Raw genomic sequence first — 16,222 nt, 5'->3', positions numbered from 1 at the left:
TTATTTATGTTATTTCCAATTAACAAAATTAGCTCTTCATATTAGATACTTATAAGACTAGTAATGAAAGCTGAAACTAACGATAAATAAATTATTTTCATACTTGGTGCTCAATGATATTAAGAGAGTTTATGCATTTTTAATTTATTAAGATATTAAATAATTTTGGGAAAATGAAAGATTTTTTCTTAATCAAATATTGTTAATTAATAATTTTTCATTAAGCATTTAATTAATCATTAGAATGCTGAAAAGATTCAGCATGAATAATTACTCACCCGTGGATATTAGCTATACATAAGAAATATAATAACATAAGTGAGTGGTTAGTAAGGCAGTGGGCAGGCTACATAGCGCGAAGATCGGACGGCTGATGGGGCAGAAATATCCTCGAGTGGAGACCACATACTGGCAAACGCAGTGTGGGACGGCCACCTACCAGATGGACCGACGACCTGGTGAAAATTGCTGGGTTACGTTGGATGCAGGTGGCAACGGACCGGCCGCACTGGACATCAGTTGGAGAGGCCTATGTTCAGCAGTGGACAGTAGACAGGCTGTGATGATGATAATGATAGTAAGGCTATTTATCCGAAAGTCATGGGGACCAATAACAACATAAACAATTCCTGTAGTAGGTATGGACTTCTCGAACGCAAAATAAGAGTTCTAATGTGATTTTGATGTTATCGGAAAAACTATAAAGAGTTTCAGTGTACCTTTCTCAAGAAATTAATGGTTTTACGCCCATGTGACGAATGACGACATGAGTGCGGCGGCCACTGCCTATTTTCGTGAAAAGGAACCACTCCTTTCATTTTCTTTTATATTGAACTTAGAGGAAGGTGACAGGTGTTTTACTTTCTTTAATTATTGACAATAATAATTATTAATTTCGAAATTATACGTTTATTTTATGTTCTAGATTATTCATTGAACTCATATTTTTGTTATTCATATTTTCAATTACATTCAGTTCATTATTCATATTTTAATTATATCAGTGATTAAATTACTTATTACAATATCATGATGCGTATAATAGAAAATGTAAAAAAATATCTGGAAGCTCATTGAAATTTTGAAAACCCCTCCAAGACTGGTACACATATTTTATTTCGTAATTATTGGAGATAATGGTACACTATTAGGATTATCTTTTTGCACCCTTTGGCAAATAGTTTAAGTGTACAAAAAAAATACATCCCTTAGGTTGAGATTTTAAGTTTCTATGCCCAGACTTACAAAACACACGAACTTGAATGTATTCTGCACCATGTAACTCTTAGCTGAGAGAGCTTAGTCACTATTTGCTTGATCTTTATAAAGGGGGAGAGGAGGTGATATTGCAGCGCTACGTCAACACTAGAACGTGTGTTATGGTTGCAAACGAATACTAATAAAACAAGAGCTGTTAAATTTCAAATGTGAAGTTTTGTCCTGTAAATAATTTATTTACACATCTCACCGATCTTGTTTTATGACTAAAAGAACAAGATTCGAAAATAATAAGTACTTATTCATTTGACACCAGCACTGGTTAAAATGGTACGTTCTTGAACGGGCATTTTATTAGCACTCGTTTTCTTTTCTGTGTAATGGGAGCGGCGCTTCCCCTTTTAGTGAAAATTTATTTAAATTCAAAAAGAATATTCCCTTTTCCTTTGTCTTCCCTCGCTCGTGGAATTCGGGAATTCCTAAGTGAGTTGCGAATTTTATACTCTTGTTTACTAGCTAATTTTTTTGGGTTCAACGCGATATCTATTTTTACAAGTGATATTTTTGTTTATATGCTTTGTTGTTGTTTATATGTTTGCTATATGGGTTGAATGTAAAATTTATAAAAACGCGATCAAGTAGAACAATATTCTGAGGTTTAGTTAAAATAATAAGTAATGAAGACTTGCCGTAATTACTTTTAATTTCTCTGTAAGCTACGTAATATAACTAGTCAGGTCATAAGTATTGTCACACAGTAAAAACTTTTCTTTTAGAATGCTGGCCACAAAAAAGTTTATTGAATTCGAATTTCGAATTGTTCATGAAAATAAAAATGTATACTTTTTAGAATTTTAATCATTTTTAAATATGGAGTGGACGCTTAAAGAAGACCGTGTTGCAGTTATTGCGTTGCATCGTTGCGGTTACGCGCCAATTCAAATTTTTAACATACTGAAAAATTTGAATATAACCAAAAGATTCGTTTATCGGACCATCAAACGATACAATGAAGACTCTAGTGTAGATGACAGGTCAAGAAGTGGTCGCCCTCGGTCTGTTAGGACTCCAGCAGTGATAAAAGCTGTGAAGGCGCGAATTCAAAGAAATCCCAAACGTAAGCAGAAACTGTTGGCCCTTCAGATGGGGTTAAACAGAACCACGGTGAAAAGGGTGTTAAATGAAGACTTAGGGCTTCGGGCATATCGAAGAAAAACAGGACATCGTTTGAATGCTCGTCTAATGGACTTGAGACTGAAGAGATGCCGCGCTTTGCTGAAGCGGTACGCGGGAAAAAAATATCGGGAAATTCTTTTTTCGGATGAAAACATTTTTACCGTAGAAGAGAGCTACAACAAACAAAATGATAAGGTGTACGCACACAGTAGTGAAGAAGCGAGCAACCGTATTCCGCGTGTCCAACGAGGTCATTTTCCATCCTCGCTCATGGTATGGTTGGGAGTTTCTTATTGTGGCTTAACAGAGGTACATTTTTGTGAGAAAGGTGTAAAAACGAATGCAGTTGTGTATCAAAATACAGTCCTGACGAACCTTGTGGAACCTGTTTCTCAAACCATGTTCAATAACAGGCACTGGGTATTCCAATAAGATTCGGCGCCAGCTCATAGAGCGAAGAGCACACAAGACTGGCTAGCGGCGCGTGAAATCGACTTCATCCGGCACGAAGACTGGCCCTCCTCCAGTCCAGATTTGAATCCGTTAGATTACAAGATATGGCAACACTTGGAGGAAAAGGCGTGCTCAAAGCCTCATCCCAATTTGGAGTCACTCCAGACATCCTTGATTAAGGCAGCCGCCGATATTGACATGGACCTCGTTCGTGCTGCGATAGACGACTGGCCGCGCAGATTGAAGGCCTGTATTCAAAATCACGGGGGTCATTTTGAATAAACTTTAGTGTCATAAGAATCTATGTTTTGTTAAGTTCATTTTGGTATATGAATGGTTACATAATGAATAAACTTGTTTCAATTATTTTACATTAAACATGTGACAGAATTTATGACCTGACTAGGTATATATGTATAATGCCATACGTCGTACATTTTTCAATTTTATTCCAGCAGATTCAATAAGTATTTCATTTGGTGTTAAATCGAAACTCATGTTTGGTTTGAGGCAGAAACCGTTAGGACGGTGGTAACGCAAATTACTCAAATCACGCAGGACCTCTTGTGAGTCCGCACGGGTAGGTACCACCACCCTGCCTATTTCTGCCGTGAAGCAGTAAGTTTTGTTTCGGTTTGAAGGGCGGGGCAGCCGTTGTAACTATACTGAGGCCTTAGAACTCATATCCCAAGGTGGGTGATAGCATTTACGTTGTAGATGTCTATGGCCTCCGGGAACCACTTAACACCAGGTGGGCTATGAGCTCGTCCACACATCTATGCAATAAAAAAAACTTTCATAAATTTTGTGGATTTGATTCTTATTACATGACGCTTCCTTTAGTTTGCTGAAATATTATGTGGATGGAATGAGGAGGAAAACGTGCCAGAGGCCATTCAATCACACAATAAGGTTTACTTAAAAGCAAAACATTTTTTATCTGTGATTTATTTTTAATCCGAAACTGTAAGTAAACGGTGAAGTTACAAACAATTTTGTCGAAGCTTGGGTCGTAAAAATCAGCGACAAAAGCTTTTCAATTAGTATTAAACAATGAGGATACTGCGCGAATCGCTGCGTTATATTAATTAAAATCTATTCCCTTCGTAGCTTCCCCTTAATTAAGTGCTAGTAGAGTTTTGTGTGTACCCTTCCCTCGGGAGCTGGGTGACACCGTGCCACATAAAACATTCATGCTCCCAAACCGGTTAATAGCCGCAGTTTAGATAGTGAGATATACATACCTATATTCTATTAGTCGTTTTTGTACGAGAATGCTTTGTAAAGGATAACTAAGTAACGATATTCCTGGAATTTTAGGTAGGTGTTTTTGAATGAAAATACTCTATCTATTCTATTCTTATTTGAAATGTGAAACTATCAGGGGAAGGTTTTTTGTTTTTCTATTTTTTATAATCTCGCTTTATCTCTCCTTGCGTCAATATTTTTCTTACTGCTGAGGGTCGTGGCCTCTCTGAATAACTTTTTCGTAGACTATCTTATACCAAGTCTTGCCTACGTGTATATTTTTATTAACTTTTTTATAATTTGTCGAAAATCAGATTTAAGATAAGTGAATTTTTATATTATATGAAAAATGGTACATAACATATTAAAGTTATTTCATTACAGTTACGAGCCGGGCAAAATGTTTGTCTGCTCAAATCTCAATTCTCGTAAATGCATGCATTTATTGGTAATAGAAAAATATAGTGAGACAGAAAGCCCTATGGTAGAAGCATAACGCCATTATTACATTATGTGACGATTTCTACTATGTAGTTAATTCCAGGACCATGCAAACCTCGTAAAGCTCGCTCCAAAAAAATTTTTTTTATTGCCCTACTAGGTAGACGAGCATACGGTCCACTTGATGGTGAGTGGTTACCGTCGCTCATGTACGTCAGCAATACCAGGGATAGACCCAAGCCGCTGCCTATCATTATGCAGCATTGTCTTGTCCAATTTGTGTATAGTGTCAGCTTTAAGTCGTATTAAGCAGTTGTATCTACAACCACGTATTAGCAGGTGGACTGTGAGTTCATCTATTAGAAGGCAGCGCCAATAAATACACAATACAGTGCCAATTCGTTTATATATTAATACGTGATGCAAAAACTTTGTATCCCTTTTTACGAAAATTGCGCGGACGGAGGAGTATGAAATTTTCCACACTTATAGAGAATATAGAGAATAAGTGCACAATGCTAATATTTTTTTAAAATAATGCATAAATGATACATTAAATCAATAAAGAAAACATTACACACACTACATACCATGTATTTGACGCATACACGCATGCATACTATTTATTGTCAAACTTTTGTTCTTGGCGTCTGTTGTCAAATTGAGAATAGATTAAATATTGTTTGCCTTCGTTAATATTTTTATAGTGTAGCTTTGGCGAAATTTGTGATTTTGTGATTATAAGTATAAAATATAATCATAATAGTGTACAAACTTACAATTCCAATTAATTATAGTCGAATTTCGACTACTGCGGGACCTCTAGTTATCATAATTTCTCCTATAATTGATTCCATTACGGTTATTTTTAATCCGGACGAGATGACATCATTGCAAACAATGTATCTGCAAATTAATCAAAGTTTCGAGTAATTTAAATATTGATATAGCCCCAGTAAGTAGCGGGGGCGGGTCCATCCAAATATTTGTGGAAAGCAAACAGCAATATCGTTGCGCCTTGAGGCCGTTCCCGATTCATTCATTTCGGATCCGTATTCCGATGCTCCCTCGATATGATAATGATGGAAGCGCGTAACGAATGCTGATATGTGAGCGCTGGCTTACCGGAGGATTTAGTTAAGTTCTTTTTCAATTTGTGTACCGGAGGACCTCCTGTTTAGATTACTAGCATTGAGATTATTATTTCTTAATCTTGAGTGTAAACCGGTACAAACCAGTTGTACCACTGTGCTGCGCTTTACTGTTTATTGCTGTCCTAATAGGAATAGCCTTTTTTCGGAGGGAATTTGAAACTTTTACTGGTGGTAGGTCGTTTTGTGAGCCCGCACGGTATCACTACCTTGCCTATTTCTGCCGTGAAGCAGTAATGCGTTTCGGTTTGAAGGGTGGGGCAGCCGTTGTAACTATATTTGAGGTCTTAGAACTTATATCTCAAGGTGGGTGGCGCATTTACGTTATAGATGTGTATGGGCTCCAGTAAACATTTAACACCAGGTGGGCTGTGAGCTCGTCCACCCATCTATTATATCATTATAAATAATTAAACAGAAAATTTATATACTCGTAATAAAACAAAGAAATAGTTCAACTCTTTTTATAGTTTAAAAAGAGAACATGATAAAGATTACTAAAGATTACTTTAATGAGATGAACTAGAAAGAAAAGTAATTTAAAACTGCACCGAGAGGCAATAAGGATCATAAAGTTAGTTTTAGCAGATCAAAGTTTTGTGGAGCTAGAGAGTCGCCGGGGAAACTCGTAATGAAGACTTATGACTCTGCCCGTCTCCAACTCGGTAATTGTCATCTTTGTTATTAAGCCGAGTGAAAATGTCAGCTTCATGACGGTGATTGACGTAGACATTATGATCGTAGTATAATTTTGCTAGGCGTATCCCAAGATTAACCTGCTTAAAGTTTATGAAAAATTAAGCCTAAAGAGCTCGAAATAAGAGCTCTATTCTTTTGATGTTAAGTAGTTGCCAGAATCCATCACAATGCCATCACTACGTGAATGCTTCCATCCACCTTCATACATCAGGTCGAAGCTCTATCTTACGTTGATCTTACGTTGCAGTAACGGATATCCTATTCATTTCAAAGTGAAATACACGATTGCTTCGTAGTAGAATATACAGGACATTTGGACTTGACGGGTTTACCAAACGGCCTACCACAAATGCTCACAGAGGAATTCGGTGGAGAACGATATATTCAGCTCGTAGCTTTATAGTATAAAAAATATTGTTACTCCAGTCAGAATTTTGTTAATTAGTTTCAGAAAAAATACACAAATACAAAGACCAAGAAATCTTAAAATATTGGGGGCTAAGCTCTGAAATAATGTTTGGCAAACATATTTTTGTGAAAACCGTCAATGTATTATATATCGGATATACCATTTGTAACTGTTTTGTTACATCAAAGATTAGTGTGTTTCAGTTTTGCCTCATAAAAATGTATTCAGGAGACTTATTTTAAATTCCTGACTGTGGATTTTAATTTTTTATTACCGCCGAAACTTAATTAAGACTATTGCGGCTATCTTCAATGATAAATAATTTTATTTGACGGGCTTTTACTACATTGTCATTGATCATGGAACTTGCAATAGAAATTACTCTGAATACATTAAAAATAAGAATCGTCACAATTATTATTTTAGTTTATTAATGATATTTATTTTCAGGATAACACTATAATGGCGTCAAGTACTTGAGAACTTATTAACTGTCAAAATGTGAAACTACAATTCATTAAAACAGTTCACCAAAGCCGCGAAGTTCAAGCAAAATCATACTAAGTCCAGCCTTTGCTTTTATTGTAGTTTTTCAATAGAGAGATGAGCCGGTGATAATATTTAAAGTCCCCTTTATAGCCGTTCACGGTTGCGGGTGTATCGAGGCCCTAATACGTTGTACATCGTTCCATTTGAACGAGCATGATTCATCAGGACCCATTCACAGCGATCTCTGGATTCAGCAGCGGTTTAACTAGGGATGCTACGTAAAATGAACTATCGATTAATTCATTGATAACAAAAGAATTAAAATGAGATAAAAGGAAAGCGTTACTATGGATTTCATTAAACACACAATTAAAACAAATTATAGGGTGGCCTGCAATTATAATTAAAACTCATTTTCAGAATCAAGAAACTATTTGATAAATTTCCTTTTAATGCAGTATTTTTCATTTAATTTGATTGTTATTTTATTAGGTTTAACAATGAAATTTGAATCAAAATTTGCAGTACTTCGCTATTTTACCCGGGTTTTATAATTTTGTGTTGAATACTCTACAGTTTTCGTAGAAGACCAAGAAGTCTAATTAAATTCATTTTCATAGGTAGGCAGTGGCTTAGCTGTACACCTGGCATTGACAGTATCCACTAGCAACTAAATATGTACTATTAGATGGGTCGTGGGTTTATTTACCTATAATAATAATAAAGAAGATCATTATTTTAATTACGTAACGTTTAACATTAAGATTTCTTATTTTTTACAGAATCTTCTTTTATCTCGAGCTCTAGTAGTCTGTTTGTCATAACGTTCTTTTTTTTAATTACCATTGTAGGCAGACGAGTACACGGCCCACCTGATGGTGAGTGGTTACCGTCGCCCATGGACTTCAGCAATGCCAGGGGCAGAGCCAAGCCGCTGCCTACCGCAAAATTTTATATACAGAACCAGAGAATCCCAAATGTAAAAAAAAAACGTAAATAATATTTTAGTGAATTTGAACAGAGAGCAGAATCGAGGGAGCGTTTATTCAGGTATTGGATTTTGCAATATCGATAGTGTGATTAACATCTCCCTAAGTCTGGCTCGACGGAGATTTAACAGAGGCGCTGTCGACGCCGCGGATTACCGTGATTTCCCGGGGGGCTCGGACCGAAAAGACACCTCGGTTGCATCCACTATATTACTTTCCTATACTCCAGTCGAGTGACGAGCGTCTACCGTAATTATTTTATGACGCAATAATTATTTCTGACGGACATCTGATGTTCGCTAATTGGTGTTCGGCGTGGCTTCGGGATCGAAGAAGGTCCCGTGTAATCCGGGATTAGTGTGCCGGAATTTGTTTTTATTCATATCGATGGGTAGATGAGCTAACAGTTCGGCATTAAATGTGAACTTAGAGCCGTCGATCGTTATAAAAACCTAAACAAAACGCACTGGTGCTTTATATTTAAAGAAATAATAGTTATAGTGAAATAAAAACAGTTCAGTGCTAGTTCAGTCATACGAAATATCCCGGGGTTTGAAGTAGTTCTCTTCATTGGATTTTTCGCAAACGACTATCTCATACTACTTATAAGGGATTAGTGTGCTGGAATTTGTTATTATTCATATCGATGGGTAGATGAGCTAACAGTTCGGCATTAACTGTGAACTTAGAGCCGTCGATCGTTAGAAAAACCTAAACAAAATGCACTGGTGTTTTATATTTAAATAAATAATAGTTATAGTTATATAGAAACGGTCCAGTGCTAGTTCAGTCACACGAAATATTCCGAGGTTTCATGTAGTTTTCTTCACTGGATTTTCCGCAATCGACTATTTTAAACTATATTCGGCATGGCACTGACAAGATAACGAAACGTAATTTTTAGGCAATATCGCACCAGTCCACAGCAGTTTTCAAGTACGCAAAAAAATACCACAAAATCTAACTTTGAAGTAAGTGAGCTTTAATATTAACAAAGGTACATATGCGCGCTTTGCATAAAAACAAGATTTAATTACGGGTGACCCAGTTGTCTGTGTAATGTATGTTTATTAAGAGGAATAACAATAAAATAATCAATTGCATAATTTAGTAGTGAAACCATTCGATCCGCTCTGCCTATAGCAAATTGTATGAAATACACGAATCATTTGAAACTACTCACGCCCCATCAGTCGTAGGTTTCTGAAGTATTATAATGGTATTTTACTGGTGGTAGGACCTCTAGTGAGTCCGCACGGCCTATTTCTGCTGTAAAGCAGTTATGCGTTTTGGGTTTAAAGGGTGGGGCAGCCGTTGTAACTATACTGATACCTTAGAACTTATATCTCAAGGTGGGTGGCGCATTTAAGTTGTACATATCCATGGGCTCTATATATATTTTTATTGCACTACTATAAGAAACCAAGTCTCATAACAATCGGATACCTAGCGTAGCAACACATACATACAGGCATCGATTGCTATTTATATAAAAAATAGAGGTTTGTCTCGTACGTTATACTGATTATTTACATGTGACTGAGTATAATATTAATGTTTGCAATGAAAATAACGCCAGTGTCCACCCCCCGAAGGCGTCGACAATGCATCACGAGGCTACATCCGCCGGAAGTAGCGTAACGAGGCCGTTGTTCCGCCCTTCGCATACCTCATGCTTTTCGTGTTCAAACGAAGAACAGTCACAGTAAAACCTGTTTTCACTGAGTATACTACTCGTGTATATACTATAAATGAGTATACTGTGGTCTACTTCATTGTTACAGAGTTACATATGTACTACCTATAACAATGAATAAGAATCTTACTTGAATATTGAGTTTTATAGTACATGAGTTTGGAAATGTAATACCGAGAATTATTACACAAATTTTCATAAAGTATCGCTCACGTTAATAATTTATTTTCGTATCAAAACTTAAGATTTCAAAAAGTCACGAATCAGCAATTATGTTGTTAGACACGAAACTTACCGTACTTACCGACTCTGCAGTTACTGTGATCACGACCCTACACAGATTATATCAGATACCATTCATTCGTTCTTAATGCTGCCATGGTGATGAATACACGTTCATATTAATAATTTGTCCTCGGGCCGGAGACGGTATGAATAAGCACCCGTTCCTTGCAAAGTTACAAAAGTAATAATTCTAAATCAGACTCGAGTTTCAATGGACCCATTATGATGTTAGATGATAGCTATGAAAAAAAAGAAAAGGTATTGGGTATATTTTTTGAACAATAAACCTTTTCGTTGATGAGATTATTTTCAAATGTGATTATTTATAACAAGATATTTTGACAGTATTGTAACAATAAGAATAAGTGGTTGGTTGATGCCTTAAATATATTATTCGTGATCATTTATTTTACACGCACATTTTGCGTTAGATTACTGTTGAATTTTTTTGTAATCAAAGGCTGTTTGTATATGTGTCTAAGCATCGGTATTAATTACATTTTTGGAGGAGGAAATTTAAGAGGGACGTAACATCAACCTCGTAACATGATAGATAGCTCCCAAACAAATAATTTACAGTTGTAAATTTTTTTTGCATAGACTAGTGAATTAGCTGATTTCATACCGGGTGGTAAGTGTTTATTGGAGTCTTATGACATCATAATGTGGATACCGCCACCTACCTTGAAACACGAGCTCCAATATCTAATAAGTACTGTGTAATACTGCTAAAATTCAAACTGGAACCTATATCTAATCTAACCTAGTAACATAGTAATTGGACTGTTTTGCGAATGAAATATTGTCATATTTTACTGGTGGTAGGACCTCTTGTGAGTCCGCACGGGTAGGTACCACCACCCTGCCTATTTCTGCCGTGAAGCAGTAATGCGTTTCGGTTTGAAGGGTGGGGCAGCCGTTGTAACTATACTGAGACCTTAGAACTTATATCTCAAGGTGTGTGGTGCATTTACGTTGTAGATGTCTATGGGTTCCAGTAACCACTTAACACCAGGTGGGCTGTGAGCTCGTCCACACATATAAGCAATTAAAAAAAAAAAAAGAAATGGGCAGGGTGATGACGGGCTCGGTACCTCGGCCTTGAACTGGATGGTCGGTGGAACTTCCGCGCTCACTTTGCGAAGTTGGGCCCTCGACTGATGGCGACGGCCGGCTCTTTGAGCCGGCTGCTTCCAAACGTCGGGGGTCCCGATCAGGTGGCGCGCCGCCTCTACATGGGGGTGGTGCGGTCGATGGCACTATACGGCGCGCCCGTATGGTGCCACGCCCTGACCCGCCAGAACGTCGCCGCGCTGCGACGTCCGCAGCGCGCGATCGCGGTCAGGGCGATCCGAGGATACCGCACCGTCTCCTTCGAGGCGGCGTGCTTGCTCGCCGGGGCGCCACCCTGGGACCTGGAGGCGGAGGCGCTCGCTGCCGATTATCGGTGGCGTAGCGACCTCCGCTCTAGGGGGGAAGGGCGCCCCGGCGAAGGAGTAGTTCGAGCGCGGAGGCTCCAATCTCGGCGGTCCGTGCTGGAGGCGTGGTCTCGCCGCTTGGCGGACCCGTCGGCCGGCCTCCGTACCGTCGAGGCGGTCCACCCGGTTCTCGCGGACTGGGTGGGCCGCGACCGCGGATGCCTCACCTTCCGGCTGACGCAAATGTTGACCGGCCATGGTTGTTTTGGCCGGTACCTTTTCAAAATAGCCGGAAGGGAACCGACGGCGCAGTGCCACCACTGCGCTGACCGCGACGAGGATGACACAGCGGAACATACATTGGCGCGTTGCTCTGGATTCGACGAGCAACGCGCCGCCCTCGTCGCGGTCATAGGAGAGGACCTCTCGCTGCCGCGCGTCGTGGCTACGATGCTCGGCAGCGACGCGTCCTGGAAGGCGATGCTCGACTTCTGCGAGTCCACCATCTCGCAGAAGGAGGCGGCGGAGCGAGAGAGGGAGAGCTCTTCCCTTTCCGCACCGATCCGTCGCCGTCGAGCCGGGGGCCGGAGGCGGGAATACGCCCGTACGTCCCGGCCCCTGTAGGTAGCGGCCTCCCCCCGGTGAAGGTCAAGGGGCGACCTGAGGGGGTGAGGCCGCGCGGCGCGCTACCAGCACTCTAGCGCGCTGCCGTGGAGTGAATAGAGCGACCGGTTGACGGTGTATCGCGTCCCGACCCGGCAGGCTGGTTCTGGTCCAGCGGGGTATTCCGGGACACCAGCGGCACCGTCTGGGCGGCCCGACGGGCTGCCGTACCGAGACGGCCGACGTTTCAGAGCCTTCGATTCGCCTCGAAGGCTCCGTCGGCTGGGCGTCCTTGGGGTGAGCCGCGCAGTCTGGTTGTAGTGTTGACCGCGGTAGCCCCCCTACCTCATCCGGGTTCTGACCTCGGAGGGGATCGGACGTCGGGTGTAAGAGTGCAGGGGAGTCGTTTAGTGGGTGGGTCCTAAAATCCTTGGGCCCGCGGTCTGCTCACAACACCATGCAGACCGTTGAGTCTCACATACCCCGCGCGCCCCTTTTGCGCGGGGACCTCGTAGCAGGTTCGGCCTTCTACCCGAAAAAAAAAAAAAAAAAAAAAAAAAAAGGGTGATGACGGGCACATAGTACGCTCGCTTTGAATCATGTACATTAGAATTTAAACTGATTTAATGTCTAATGATAGCCCAGGACTATAAACACTGCTTATAATTATACTCACGACTCTCAAAATATTATGTTTATACTACGTTTAGTTTCAGAAGCTTTACCGCAACTAAAGCTTCCTAAGTCCTAAGCTGCTCTAATTGGCGTGTTTCAAGTGATCATAATAGAACAGGAAAACGCTTCTTCAAACGAAGAGCACTCGTTACCTGAAATAATTCATAATGTTTAAATTTAAATCCTACTTAAAAGATAGAATGAGGATTAAATAAAAGTCTGTAATAAAATAAAGTATATTGATGTTTTCGTTGTAATTTAATAATTGTTCGCACAGTGATATTTTCCTTTTTTGTAGTTAGATAATTTTTTTTGAAAAGAAGGGAAAGAAAAACGTATTTTAAATTTCGGCGAAAGTTATTACAAAAAAAAGAGAATCGGTTCACAAACAAAAGAGAAGATGGTATTGAAATGTTTTACAGAATTTTGACGTTGGCTGCGCGACTCTACGAGCCTGTCACTCAGTTTTAAGTGAACTGTATGAGGTAATTATAGAAATTGTTAGATGATGCGTTAAATGAGACCGTGACTTTTCCAGCGTTTTTCTTTACCACTTAGCAGTTCTCGGCGGTGAAGGTGATCGCTAGCGACAATGCGTATGATTATTTTCCTACGTAATTTTCATTTTGAATTCTATATCCCTACACTGTACTAAGGTAGCAAGCACTGTCGATTTCAGTCCCGAAGTCATTATTCCAATTCAATTAAGAACTCAAGATGGATAGAGAAATTTACGTTAAGGGTTCAAATGGCATAAGTACTTTGGTCATAAATTTCGCAGATCTATGCCCAAACAAATATAAATTTCTGATTTTAAGTTCGTGGATCCCAGATTAATGTTTTTCCGCGCAGCATGACGTGGAGCAGGGAAAGGGTTGAAATCTATATTTTAATTAAGGAGGGTTTTATATTTTATTGCATTGATGGGTGAGCGAGTAGATGGCCCAACTTGCGATGCGTTTCTAGTGGAGCCGATAGACAACAATAATGCCGTCACCCACTTGGTAACATGAGATCGAAGTCACAATTGTATATTACAACGGTTGTCTTGCCCATCGATCATAAATCGAGAGGACAGTTTGCAGGTTCATATATGTCCTGCAAAGTGTCAAGTCCCACATACCCCGAGTGACCCACCCTTTGCCGCGGACACCTCATATGAGGCTCGGCTCCCTGCCCGGAAAAATAAAAAATGTCCTTCTTCTTGCTTCGATTTCCTCAATACTGAGGGTCATGACCACCTCCTCGCAACAAGAGTTTATTCCAGATCATTCCACGCCATTTGCTTCTATCTGCCGCTGAATGTAGAGCATCGTGAGCTGTGGTGTCGAGGATAGTGCGGATCTGATCAGACCAATGTGTCGGGCCTCTACCTCTTAATGTAAAAAAAAAGCCCTACCATCGGTAATTTTATTATGCCAAAATGATCACTATTTTGTTTTATAGTAAAAAGAAAATTATTTACAGCTAATAACGAATCAGTTCTACAAATCGATGACGGTACACTGATTACTGATAAAGAAAAATGCCATAATTAGCGCCAGTAATGGAGTTTAGCCATTAACGGCCGCTGAAACCGATAGAGAAACTGTCACGCAACAATAATGACTCGTGTGCATGAGATAGGCGTCAAATCGTTCGTATATTTTTTCTTTTTTTTGTCATCCTATGCACATTGCCTTAGACGACAGTTTTTCTGTAAATACATATAGTATATACAAGCGTACATATATAGATAGATTGTAATATACAAGTATTAGGGCATATTGCCGAATGTAAAAATATTAAGATGGCGGTGGTGTCTGTCCTATATAGAATATTGTAGGTAAAATTAGCTTAAGAAGTACATTAAGGATAAGATTATTTGTTCTGTTGGTTATGTGATGCTGTAGCTAATGAATTTCATTCGAGTATAATATTAAAGCTCAAGATTAAAGAAGGATGCTACAGCCTTTTCGGAAAACAATAATGCTACTTTTTTTTTCACGTAGCTAATCTCTGGTAGCAGCAGGGTGAGGGTGGGGGCGGGGGTATGTCAGATACGTACGGCTTGGTAGGCGAGCTCATGGAGCTCACTCTGAGAGAAATTGCTAACACCAGTTCTAGCAAGAGCAGCGCTTCCGTGAATCTACCACTGAGAAGATCCAGCAAAAAACTCAATGGGATACGTTTTCTTATGCCTACCTATTCGCTGGTAGCCTAAGTGGCTACTCCAGCTACTCCCGAACGGGTAGGTGAGCTCATGGGCTCAACCTAAGAGAATTTGTTAACACTAGCCCTAGCAAGAGCAGTGCTTCGCAGAATCTACCACCGGATTGAAATCGCGACCCACCGAGAAGATCCGGCGAGAAACGTGGCCTAAAGGATAAGACGTCCGGTGCATTCGTATCGAGCGATGCAACGGTGTTCGAATCTCGCTGGCGGGTACCAATTTTTCTAATGAAATACGTACTCAACAAATGTTCACGATTGACTTCCACGGTGAAGGAATAACATCGTGCAGTGAAAATCAAACCCGCAAAATTATAATTTGCGTAATTACTGGTGGTAGGACCTCTTGTGAGTCCGCACGGGTAGGTACCACCGCCCCGCCTATTTCTGCCGTGAAGCAGTAATGCGTTTCGGTTTGAAGGGTGGGGCAGCCGTTGTGACTATACTGAGACCTTAGAACTATATCTCAAGGTGTGTGGCGCATTTACGTTGTAGATGTCTATGGGCTCCAGTAACCACTTAACACCAGGTGGGCTGTGAGCTCGTCCACACATCTAAGCAATAAAAAAAAAAAAAAAAAACTCAGTGGGTTGTGTCTAGGGGTTAGTTCGCTAGCCGAAGTCTTCGCCGTAGTCGATCAGTTCGACGAGGACCGGGACCGGTGCTTGAGAGGCCTAAAACACCGAGAGTGAATCCGGGGGATCCAACAAGACATATTTCGGGCCACGACGGCTCTGCGTTGCCCCGTCGCGGTCGGATAAGGTTGGTTATGTTTGTGGGTTAGAACTACTACTTTTACTATTCCCAGTAGTTTACAATGAAATTCAGACTTTGATGTCATATCTCAGTGGGCGTTCATGTTGAATACTGTTAGCTACTTATCACCAGACAGATAGCTTGTTTACCGGATGTCTGCATTAAAAGTACCTCCCACTAATTACACAATCAATACTAATCTATACATTAATACGTGAAGCAAAAACTTTTACCCCTTTTTACGTAAATTGCGCGGACGGAAGAGTATGAAATTTCCCACACTTAAAGAGAATATAGAGAAGGAG

General features: G+C 40.1%; 1 long non-coding RNA gene across 1 annotated transcript; it reads left to right on the top strand.

The window, feature by feature from the left end:
* Positions 1 to 10,367: 10,367 nt before the first annotated feature.
* On the top strand, positions 10,368 to 13,184 carry LOC101736614 (uncharacterized). Its single transcript, XR_209732.4, has 2 exons — positions 10,368 to 10,512; positions 12,986 to 13,184. It is a non-coding gene; the product is annotated as an uncharacterized LOC101736614 (long non-coding RNA).
* The last annotated feature ends 3,038 nt before the right edge of the window (positions 13,185 to 16,222 follow it).

The sequence above is a fragment of the Bombyx mori genome, chromosome 12 (genome assembly GCF_030269925.1).
Source record: "Bombyx mori chromosome 12, ASM3026992v2".
Taxonomy (NCBI): domain Eukaryota; kingdom Metazoa; phylum Arthropoda; class Insecta; order Lepidoptera; family Bombycidae; genus Bombyx; species Bombyx mori.
This window is presented reverse-complemented; position numbering and strand designations above follow the sequence as displayed.